General features: G+C 38.4%; 1 protein-coding gene across 1 annotated transcript in view; it reads right to left on the bottom strand.

Moving 5' to 3' along the window:
- GRM7 (glutamate metabotropic receptor 7) overlaps window positions 1–12,264 on the bottom strand; it is a 776,446-nt gene that overhangs the window by 349,360 nt on the left and 414,822 nt on the right. The gene's annotated exons all lie outside the window — the stretch shown is intronic.

The following is a 12,264-nucleotide window of genomic DNA, read 5'->3' as shown; positions in this document are numbered from 1 at the left end:
CTCCCTGGTTCCCTTTCTTGTTTTTCTTCTTCTTCAACTTCTCCTCTATTAATTTCATTGTTTTCTAACTGTACTATACATGAATAAAACCCAAATGGGTATTTTCAGTATTTTTTCCATCTGTTTTAATCCTGTCCTCAGAACTTTGCTATACTTGTGATTTCTTCTCTTTCTTCTTTGACCTATTCCTCTTGGCAACAGCCTTGTTAGTTCTTTTTGCCTACACTGCACACACACATTTTTTTTTTTTGCAATAGATAATCAGAGAACATGAGGGCTACAAAATTTCTCACTAATCATTGAATCGTTTCCATTCATTTTCTATATGAGAAAACTGGAGTGGAAATATTTTCCCAAGCCTACTTAGCACCCTAGCTCAATGGTGGTGCAACCTAAGAAGTGAGCTCAGTTATATTCATACCTAAATTCACTCTCTCTTTATCTAGCAATACAGTTGGTGGTGATTATATAACACACACATGCACACACACAAACACACACACTACGTATTTTCTATAAGCCAAAATATAAACAAGTACAAATGTATGAAAGAAATGTCTAGAAGTAGACTGCATCATGTTGCTACGATAGTAAATACTTGCCTTCCTCTAAGGTTTTTACTCTGTGTGTCATGACATGACCTCATATGCAAACTTGGCTTGATATTCTGGAGGACGGAATTATTATCTGTCCTATATATTGCCACTCTTTTGCCATTTACAGTGGAATATCCTTTGAATATACTCAAAAGATCTGGGTGACCATGTCCTCCTTCCTCGAGGTCTGTGGTATGAAAACTGGGAGAGGGTAGTAGTAGTTCTAGGGGATGATATTTAACTATAGACTCACTCCTCCATTTCTCTCCTAAACGTACTTCAACCAGGCTTTTGCCAACACCACTCCAATGTAACAACTGGTCAAAAAATCACCAATGAACTCCACACTGCCAAGTTAAATGGTCAATTCTCCATTACCTCTACCTGACTAAGCAATAGTATTTTGATGATGCTGATAAAATCCTTATACTCTGCAATATTTTCTTAACCCGGTTCCAAGAAACCAGGCTCATGTTGTTTTTATGTGATCTCACTGGTCAATCTACTTTCTCCTCTTCCCAGCCTCTTCCCAGCCTCTTAATATCGGAATGTTAGAGCAATCACTCTTTGGTTCCCTATTATTTTCTATATTACTTCTTTAAATGCCATCTCTATTTCAATGATTCCAGGAAAATAATTCTCTTTCCAAAAGCCTCTTAAAAGTTCCAGGCTCACATTACCAATTGTCTACTTCACATCTCAACTTGGATGTCTAATAAATATTTCCAGCTCAACACATCCAAATTTGACATTGTTGTCTGTTCACATAAACACTGCTCTAATTACTGTTTTTCCCATCAGCTAATGACAATTCCATCTCTCTAGCTGCTCAAGTAAAGAACTTTGCAATCATTCTTGACTTATCTTTCTTATGTCCAAAATCCTATTGGCTTTACTTTCAAATTATATTTTAAATCCACATACTTCTCATGACCTTCATTGCTTTCTCCCAGTTTCATTCTACTATCATCTCTTACGTGGTGTACTGTAACAGCATCAGAACCACTCTCCCAGACTTCATCCTTGTTCCCCTATATTCAACCTAAGAGCTAGTATTATCCTTTTTAACATGTTGGATATAGATCAAGTTATTCTTGTGTTCAAATGCTGCAAAGATCTTCTACTTTACTCGTAATAAATGGTAAAATCTTTATAACGGCCTTCAAGGTCCTGTGTGATCCCACCCTCCCATTCTTCCCATTATCTTTTGACTTTAGCTCCTTCTTGCTCACCCTGTTCCAGCCTCATCAGCTTCCTTCTTCCTCACATACACCAGGGATCTTCCTGCCCTAGGACCCTTGTACTGCTTTCTATGCTCAGTATAATCTTCCCCCAGCTATATACTTGGATGGTCCCTTCACTTCCTTGAATCATTTATCAAAAGTCATCTTGTCAATGAAGCCTACCTTGACCACTCTGTTTAAAGCTGCAACACCCACGACCACTGCTGATGATGTCCCTTACCGTGCTCTACTTTTTCTTTCTTTATAGCACTTGTCAGGTGTGATGTCAGCAAAACAGCACAACAGGCATCTCCAAACTCCTGTCCCTCAACAGAAATATTGAAAATAAGCAGAAATTGTCAAAACCAACTTTGCCAGAACTCTGGACAATGGTCAAAGATTTACAGTAATCAAGTGAATGCTGAATCAAGAAAAAGGCCAACTTGAAAACAGTAGAAAAGCTTTGTGGCATTTTAATTTTCTTTTTCCCACCCACCCTACCTCAATGGCAGTCCTGAAGACCTGAAGACCACAACCTGCATTCATAGGGGGAGATCCTAGTACTTGGTTCTCAGGACAAAGCAGAATAGACTTTATTAGCAAAGTATTGTGTTTCTCTATTCCAACCTTTATGGGACTACCTGAAGGATTGACACAACATACTTATCTCTGTTTTACCTAACTTGGGACTCATTCAGGGAGGGAAGAACACAGGCATTGTTCATTAACATTATAAGGTGAATGGAAAACCAACTGTCACCTAGAACAAAATATTATGGTGGAAACAAACAACAGACAGCAGAAAGCCTTGGAGGAAAATCTGAAAAGAGTTTCTTTGGGAAATTAGGACATTCAGAAATGCCTGTGTATACTGGGGAATTTAGAAAGTCACACATATATCCAGGGCAGGATGGATGCTCAGAAAAATCATGAGAAGACCTGACCTTAAACTTTCATCTTTGACTAATCTCTAGGCTCAGCACAAGCAGGAAGTAAAGGCTAAGGCAGAATTGCAAACAGCCAGGTTATGTGTGGAAGGAAGGCCCTAGAACAGAGCCAATCCACAAAGACTGAGTGCTACGTGTTAAATTAAGTTTCCCTCAAAACTCACATGTTGAAACCCAAAACCCCAGAGTCTCAAATGTGACCTTATTCTAAATAGGTCATTACAAATGTAATTAGTAAAGTTAAGATGAAGTCTTTAGCGTGGACCCTTTCCAATATGAAAGGCATCCTCATAAAAGGGAAAATCAGAACAGAGAGACATACACATATAGGGAGATCATCATGTGAAGATGAAAGGGACCCAAGAAATACCAAGACTGCCAGCAAATCATCAGAAGGTAGGCAAGAGGCATGGAACAGATTTTCTTTCATAACCCTAACAAGGAATAACCCTGCCAACACCTTGATCTTGGACTTCTAGCCTTCAGAACTGTGAAACAATAAATTTCTGTTGTTTAAGCCACCCAGTCTATAGCACTTTGTTATGGCAGACCTAATAAATTAATCAGCTGTGAAAAGTATTTTTTTTTGTTTTAGCTCCTGGCATTCAAGGAAATCTCTGTCAAAATGCTAGCTGAATACAAGCTAACAGAGCAGGCAGTTCAGTGACCACACATGATAAGGAATACTGTCTTTTTAAGTTTGGAGAAGTCACTAAACAAACCAACAACTTCTGCCTTTGACAAGCAAGAACATCAAACCCTGGGAAAGATGGAGAACCTGAGTTTCAGAGGTATATTATAATATTTAAATGCCCAGTTTTCAACAAAAGAATCACAAAGCATACAAAGAAATAGGTAGGTATAGTACATTCAAAGGGGGAAAATGACATAAACCATCCATTAGTATACCCAGACTTACTAGAAAAAGATTTTGAATCAATTGTCTTAAATATGCTCAAATATTTAAAGGAAATCATGAACAAAGAAAGAAAACTAGGAAAATGATGAATAAACAAAATGAGAATATCCATAAAGAGATAAAATTTATACAATTTACCAACAGCTAACACTGTCTATTATTTACTTATTTATTAAGCCTATTAATAATTATCTCTCTCCCTCTGCTACACCTTAATCTCCACTAGGGAAAGAATTTTTGTTTTCTGGTTACCAGTACCTGGTCAGTGCCTGTCAGAGAGCAGATAGCTAACATTTGTTAACTGATTGACAATCAATGATCTCTTCCACATCTAACAGCTCATTACCTATAATTCTGTGATATAAAGAAACATTAGGGCTTCCCTGGTGGCACAGTGGTTGAGAGTATGCCTGCCTATGCAGGGGACATGGGTTCATGCCCTGGTCTGGGTAGATCCCTCATGCCACGGAGCAGCTGGGCCTGTGAGCCATGGCCGCTGGGCCTGCGCATCTGGAGCCTGTGCTCTGCTACAGGAGAGGCCACAACAGTGAGAGGGCCGCGTACCGCAAAAAAAAAAAGAAAAAGAAAAAGAAAAGAAACATTAATGATGATGTGATGACAGTGAATACAATTTTGGAGTGGGTGAAAGAAAGGGGGAGGTATATTTATAAAGTGAAAGTTCCTGAATGTGATGACTCAGGGAGGAAAGTTGCTGGAGCTATAGTTAGAGAAACAGTATGTAACCTTGAGCACACATTACACACACAATCAGTTCTCAACTGGGCAAAGAGCACATAAAAGTCATGATTTATTTTAAGCAAGGAATCAATGCAGTGTGGAATGTGCTAACTGAATGGAATCCCAAAATAATATTATCAGTGTCATATTCCTCGGCCTAAAAAATGTTTTATTAAGACATTTTGGCATTCTGCTTTTCAAATCAAAATTAAAATTAGGTTATCAATATTTATACATTTCTAATTTCAACACAGTAGGGTATTTGTTTGAAATATTACATCTCTTTTTTAAAATAATGTTTTTGCCAATCAATGAACCATAGCTGTGCTGATTTCACAATTATAAAAGCATTCCCTAGCTTACATTTTTCTTCAAAGACAATCCTTGCGTAAATATTTTCATAGAATTCCTAATTCCTATTCCTACACAGAATTCCTATGTATATAAAATGGCTTCATTTCATGATAAAATTTAACAAAATAACATTACCTATGTTATTACCTGGTTCTAATTGTAGGCATGTATAGTGAAGGCAACAATCGTTCTTGAAACTATCTGAATTTTTATTTTACAGTAATATGACTTACCTTATAGTCTAAGTTTGTTAAAAAAAATTATATATCTACAAAAAAGTCTACAGCTAACATCATACTTAATGGTGAGAAACTCAAAGCTTTCCCTTACTAAGATAAACTACAAAGCAAGGATGTCCCTTCCCACTCTACCTTTTCACTTTAATAAGGAAGTCTTTGCTAATGCACTAAGGCAAGAAAAAGGAAATATAAGTTATATAGATTGGGAAGAAGACATAAAACTATCCTTATTATATTCTTAGGTATAAATCTAATAAAATATGTACAAGATCTATATGAGAAAAACTATGAAACACTGATGAATGAAATCAAAGAAGAACTAAATAAATGTAGAAATACTCCATGTTCATGGAGAGGGAAACAATATTGTCAAGATGTCAGTTCTACCCAAATTGATCTATAGATTCAATGCAATCCCAATAAAAATCTCAGGAAATTACTTTATGGATACCAACAAACTGATTCTAAAGTTTACATGAAGAGGCAAAAGACTCACAATAGCTAACACAATATTGAAGGAGAAGAATGAAGGTGGTGGACTGATGCTACCCAACTTCAAGACTTACTATAAAGTCATAGTAATCAAGACAATGTGGTATCTGAGAAATAATAGATAAATAGGTCAATGGAATAGAAGAGAGCATCCAGAAATAGGCCCCCATAAATACAGTCAGCTGATCTTTGACAAAAGAGCAAAGGCAATACAATGGAGCAAAGATAGTCTCCTCAACAAACGGTGCTTTAACAACTAGACATCCACATGAAAAAAATTCAGTTTAGACACACACCTTACACTCTACACAAAAATTAACTGAAAATGGATCACAGAGCTAAATGTAAAACACAAAATTATAAAACTCCTAGAAGATAACGTTAAGAGAAAATCTAGATGACCTTGGGTATGGTGACACCTTTTAGATACAACACCAAATATACCATCTATGAAAGAAGCAAGCAGTATAGTTTGGAAAGGAAGTTCCCAGTGAAATGTCTAACACAAACAGAGGCAGCCTCTGCTGTACTTTCTGCTTTCTGAGGAGTCAAGGCTGAGCCTTTCCGTGTTTGTAACATCTCAGGAAATTGCCTAATTGAGCCATCGTGTCAGTCCTGCATGGGAAGTCTCTCAAAATCTGAAAGAAAAGGCAAGATGAACAAAGAAGGCAAGAGATACTCTTAAGGGAAGCAAATAGAAAAGTGTATAAAGATACCTTTGAAATTTCTGGTCAAATCCTGAAGTGGAGACCTTTTTGACTAAATATCTTAGAATACAAAGTCAAAGAGAAAAGCCATTTTGGATGAATATTTCTGCCATCCTAAGAAACTTCAAATTCATACAAATATGCAGTCTTTTGCATGTTCAGGTATTATAGATAGATTCAGATATAACAGACAAAAATGATAAATTTGTTTTTTTAGGACTTACTACATGCTAGGGCTACATTAGTAAATGCCAAAGTTTCAGAAAAAAAAAAAAGATGGATAATCCCAGGGAAGCCATGGGTCTTAGGCACTGTCCTGAAGGATCAGATTCCAGTGGGGCTTGCTGCCCATGAGTATGATTTGTGTTTGTCATAAAGGGGGTATGTGACACCTTTTGGACTGCGGGAGCATTGAGTTTGGTTTCTCAGCATAGACTAACTCTGGAAAAAGAAGGAAGTCTTTAAAAACATTAATGATTTGATCAACCACAAAAACACCAGTATTTTCCAGATCGGTCAGAAACAGTGAAATGGGAAACCTTGGGTATTTTATGCAGCGTAAGGATCTGATATGAATATGTGCCAGGAGTCCAGAACAGGTTCAAGAGGTTTGAGCTCCTGACATTCCTACAGATCCTCCAAATTTCTTTTTTTTTTTTTTAACCTGCATGGTATGCTAGTTGCCTTGTCTCTCTTCTTCTTTCTTTTCCATTTGTATCTCAGTAATTTACAAGTTGGTCCTTAAGGAAATACACTTGATAGTAATTATCCCAATGTGGTATTTTCTTATTTATACTCTTCTTTATCACTTGTCAACTCCATATTAGGAGGTTAACTCCAGGAGAGCAGGGGTGTGATCTGCATTGTCACTCGCTATAGCTCAGTGTTTAGATCAGTGGCTGATACCTTGCTAGAGCTTACAAACATTTATGACAGATTCAATGAAAAAAACTGTCATAACACTGAACATGGAATAGTCTCACTGCTCTTTCATTAAACAAGGTTACAGGTCTTTTATTAATTATAGCATTGCTTAGAAATAATATTGTGGTTTAAGGCAATATTTCATTTCTTGGCATTTTCTCTCATTCCCCTAACAAAACTTTATGATATGTGTGGAACATTCCAGGTAATCAAGGAAGACTGAAGTAGGGTATATCTAAATTGGAGCCAAAAACATTTTAGTTCCGTTTTTCAAAGCTTTGATCTCTGGTTTTAAGAAAAAATAAAGAAACTGTTTCTATCTTGAGCTAGAAAATGCATGAAATAACCAATTTTTTCATGCCAGGTCCAGAGTGCTTTTTGTCTTTTCTTACACATATCACAGATTTAATTCAGGAACCAAACTGTGCTATAGATCCAGACCCATTTGAAAATCATCACCAATAGTCAGAACCATTAGAGTCGGCTTTGAAAATCCACCCTTCATTATGCTCGCTCCCTAATGTTAATGATTATGTCAGAGATGAAAAGAACCTGGCCCATGATCCTTGCTGGCTATAAGCAGAGGATGCCCAGGACAGCCTACCCTCAGAGAAGTAGAGCATTTTGGAGGGCAAAGAATGGAAGGCGATTTGGGCATTTTGCTTTGAGGACTTGGTCAGGGCTGGAGACAATGACTGGGGATCCCTGTTAATGGGGCAACAGAAGAGAGGGAAATGCCAGGGGTCCCTTGACTCATCACACAATACAGAAAAACTAAAAATGATAGAAGAGTGTTGGCTCAGGAGCTGGAGAAGTGCTGCCAAGTCTGGAAACACTCTGAGATCTCCCGTGAATGCTGGGCAGACAACAGGGCCAGGGGTGACCTTTCCCGGGCACGGTTCCTATCATCATCTAATTGAAAGTGGGGGAAAATGACCCCCTGGGCTAGCAAACACTGAGGACTTGCTTTCTACAAATGGAGAATAGATACAGATAGAGGCTAAAAGAAGATGAATACGACTTTCACAGGGGCAATGCACTTGCTAGCCCTTTGGCCTAAGGCAATTTGTTGTTAATTGTTCATGCAGATACACAGAAGACAAGCCAAAAATTTAGGTGTTTGCCAAATGTGTTCAAAATACGATCGAAAGGAAAAAAGACATGTTGATTATTGATTGGGTTTTTCTTATTTACATTACAAGGTACAGCATTGCACAACGCAGGCAAAGATAGAGGGATGTAGCAGTATTATGACTATTTGGATGATGTCCATCCCAGTAGAAACCAGTATGGAACAACCACCAAAAAGGAAAAGAAAAGGAAAAAAAAACACAGGAGAGGAAAACTTAATTGTTCATACAGAATACATTCTGTAGTTTCATTCGAGATATTTCATAGCTTTGTTCAGAAAACTTAGTGCGATGGAATGCATTTCCTTTTTCACTTCCTTAGGAGTGCGGCACTATAAATGCATAGCCACAATCCTGTGGTCTCATCCTAAATATTAGTGAACTAATCTTGGCTGCTCTTTTTATCAATGCAGAAGACAATATGGCTAGATGGAAACCACACCATTTCTAAACAGTCACATGAAAAGCCTCATGTTCTATCTGGGGAGGAATGGAGAGTTTTGCATGAAGAGTTGCTGTTCCATCACATTTCAATAGTACTTTCATTCATAATACCATTTCTCTTCCATTTTTGAGACCACATTTTTCTTGGCAGATTCAGGATGCTTTTTTGTGTCTAATTTAATAACTTTGTGTATCCCTATATATACATGAAGAAGTATTTTGTTTCAAGAATTTATAAACTTTTGAAGTACTTAGTAATTTCCTAAAATATCTTGAAGCTGGAGGTAGAAACCATGGAGTTACTAACATGCCTACGATGTACCTACCACTTAGGAAGAGAGGACCTCAGAAGAGACCCTGTAATCTGTTGCTTTGCTTTGACACCCACCCAAATCTTACACTTCACCCCTCCACAGAGTCATCTGAGTGAGCTTTCTAAATCTCTCTTATCACATCTCATTTTGATACTCAGATGCTGCCTGAAACACAAATTCCTAAGTGTAGTTTCTAAGACCCTTCATGATCCAACTCTGGTCCACTTATCATCCATATTTTGTGCCACACCTTTATGTTGCCTGTAATTCCTCCATCCATCCAGGCATCCAACCACTTAAAAACACGTTTGATCACCTGCCATATGCAGGCCAAGTTCAAGGTGCTGGTGGTACAACAATGCATAATGGATAGGTTTCCACATAGAGACAAGTAAAGAGATATCATAATGGTATGGAGTATGTAGGGTGCAATAGAAGCAACAGAAGGAGCCCCTAACCAGACCTGGATGGGGTGCAATGGTTGCAGATGGCTTCTAAGGAAAATTAATATCTAAGCAGAGACCCAAAGAATAGAAAGGAGTTAATCAGGCAAATAGGGCAGTGACTGCTACTCTAGGAGAGGGAAGAGTTTTCCCAATGAATGGGAAACTTTTTAAAGAACTGGAAGGGGGAATCCGTGGAACCAGAGAGTTGGCACTACACGCAACACCTTTGGCTGCATCTCTATCTTCTGTCAGGAGCATTTTCAAAAACAACATGTAGAGAGACCCTCAAGATGGCAGAGGAGTAAGACGTGGAGATCACCTTCCTCCCCACAAATACATCAGAAATACATCTACATGTGGAACAACTCCTACAGAACACCTACTGAATGCTGTCAGAAGACCTCAGACTTCCCAAAAGGCAAGAAACTCCCCATGCACCTGGCCGTGTGGCTAAAAGGGTCTTGGTGCTTGGGCGGGGTGTCAGGCCTGTGCCTCTGAGGTGGGAGACCTGAGTTCAGGACACTGGTCCACAAGAGACCTCCCGGCTCCACATAATACCAAACAGCAAAAGATCTCCCAGAGATCTCTATCTCAACACTAAGACCCAGCTCCACTCAACGATAAGCAAGCTACAGTGCTGGACACCCTATGCCAAACAACTCTCAAAACAGAAACACAAACCCACCCATTTGCAAAGAGGCTGCCTAAAATCATAATAAGGTATCAGACACCCCAAAACACACTGATGGATGTGGTCCTGCCCACCAGAAAACAAGATCCAGCCTCATCCACCAGAACACAGGCACTAGTCCCCTCCACCAGGAAGCCTACACAACCCACTGAACCAATCTTTTGGCAGACACCAAAAACAACGGGAACTATGAACCTGCAGCCTATAAAAAGGAGACCCCCAAACACCATAAGTTAAGGAAAATGAGAAGACAGAAAAACACACAGCAGATGAAGGAGCAAAGAGAAAACCCACCAGACCAAACAAATGAAGAGGAAATAGGCAGTCTACCTGAAAAAGAACTCAGAGTAATGATAGTAAAGATGATCCAAAATCTTGGGAATAGAATGGAGAACATACAAGAAATGTTTAACAAGGACCTAGAAGAACTAAACAGCAAACAAACAATGATGAATAACACAATAAATGAAATTAAACATTCTCTAGAAGGAGTCAATAGCAGAATAACTGAGGCAGAAGAATGGATAAGTGACTTCGAAGATAAAATAGTAGAAATAACTAAAGCAGAGCAGAATAAAGAACAGAATGAAAAGAATTGAGGACAGTCTCAGAGACCTCTGGGACAACATTAAATGCACGAACATTCGAATTATAGGGGTCTGAGAAGAAGAAGAGAAAAAAAGGGACTGAGAAAGTATTTGAAGAGATTATAGTTGAAAACTTCCCTAATATGGGAAAGGAAATACTCAATGAAGTCCAGGAAGAGCAGAGAGTCCCATACAGGATAAATCCAAGGAGCAACATGCCAATACACTTATTAGTCAAACTATCAAAAATTAAATACAGGGCTTCCCTGGTGGCGCAGTGGTTGAGAGTCTGCCTCCCGATGCAGGGGACGCGGGTTCATGCCCCGATGTGGGAGGATCCCACATGCCGCGGAGTGGCTGGGCCAGTGAGCCACGGCCACTAAGCCTGCGCGTCCGGAGCCTGTGCTCTGCAACGGGAGAGGCCACAACAGTGAGAGGGCTGTGTACTGTGCAAAAAAAAAAAAAAAATTAAATATAAAGAAAAAATATTAAAAGCAGCAAGGGAAAAACAAAAAATAACACACAAGGGAGCCTCCATAAGGTTAACAGCTGATATTTCAGCAGAAACTATGCAAGGCAGGAGAGAGTGGCAGGACATATTTAAAGTGATGAATGGGAAAAACCTAAAACCAAGATGACTCTACCCAGCAAGAATCTCATTTAGATTCAATAGAGAAATTATAACCTTTACAGACAAGCAAAAGCTAAGAGAATTCAGCACCATCAAACCAGCTCTACAACAAATGCTAATGGAACTTCTCTAGGCAAGAAACACAAGAGAAGGAAAAGACCTACAATAACAAACCCAAAACAATTAAGAAAACGGTAACAGGAACATACATATCGATAACTACCTTAAATGTAAATGGATTAAATGCTCCAACCAAAAGACATACACTGGCTGAATGGATACAAAAACAAGACCCATATATATGCTGTCTACAAGAGACCCATTTCAGACCTAGGGACACATACAGACTGAAGGTGAGGGGATGGAAAAAGATGGAAATCAAAAGAAAGCTGGAGTAGCAATTCTCATATCAGACAAAATAGACTTTAAAATAAAGACTATTACAAGAGACAAATAAGGACACTATACAATGATCAAGGGAACAATCCAAGAAGAAGATACAACAATTGTAAATATTTATGCACCCAATATAGGAGCACTTCAATAAATAAGGCAAATAAAAGGGGAAATCGACAGTAACACAATCATAGTAGAGGACTTTAACACCCCATTTTCACCAATGGACGGAGCAACCAAAATGAAAATAAATAAGGAAACACAAGCTTTAAATGACACATTAAACAAGATGGACTTTACTGATATTTATAGGACTTTCCATCCAAAAACAACAGAATAAGCTTTCTTCTCAAGTGCTCATGGAACATTCTGCAGGATAGATCATATCTTGGGTAACAAATCAAGCCTTGGTAAATTTAAGAAAATTGAAATCGTATCAAGTATGTTTTCCAACCACACTATGAGACAAGATATCAACTGCAGGAA

Source organism: Mesoplodon densirostris, chromosome 10 (assembly GCF_025265405.1).
Source record: "Mesoplodon densirostris isolate mMesDen1 chromosome 10, mMesDen1 primary haplotype, whole genome shotgun sequence".
NCBI lineage: Eukaryota > Metazoa > Chordata > Mammalia > Artiodactyla > Ziphiidae > Mesoplodon > Mesoplodon densirostris.
This window is presented reverse-complemented; position numbering and strand designations above follow the sequence as displayed.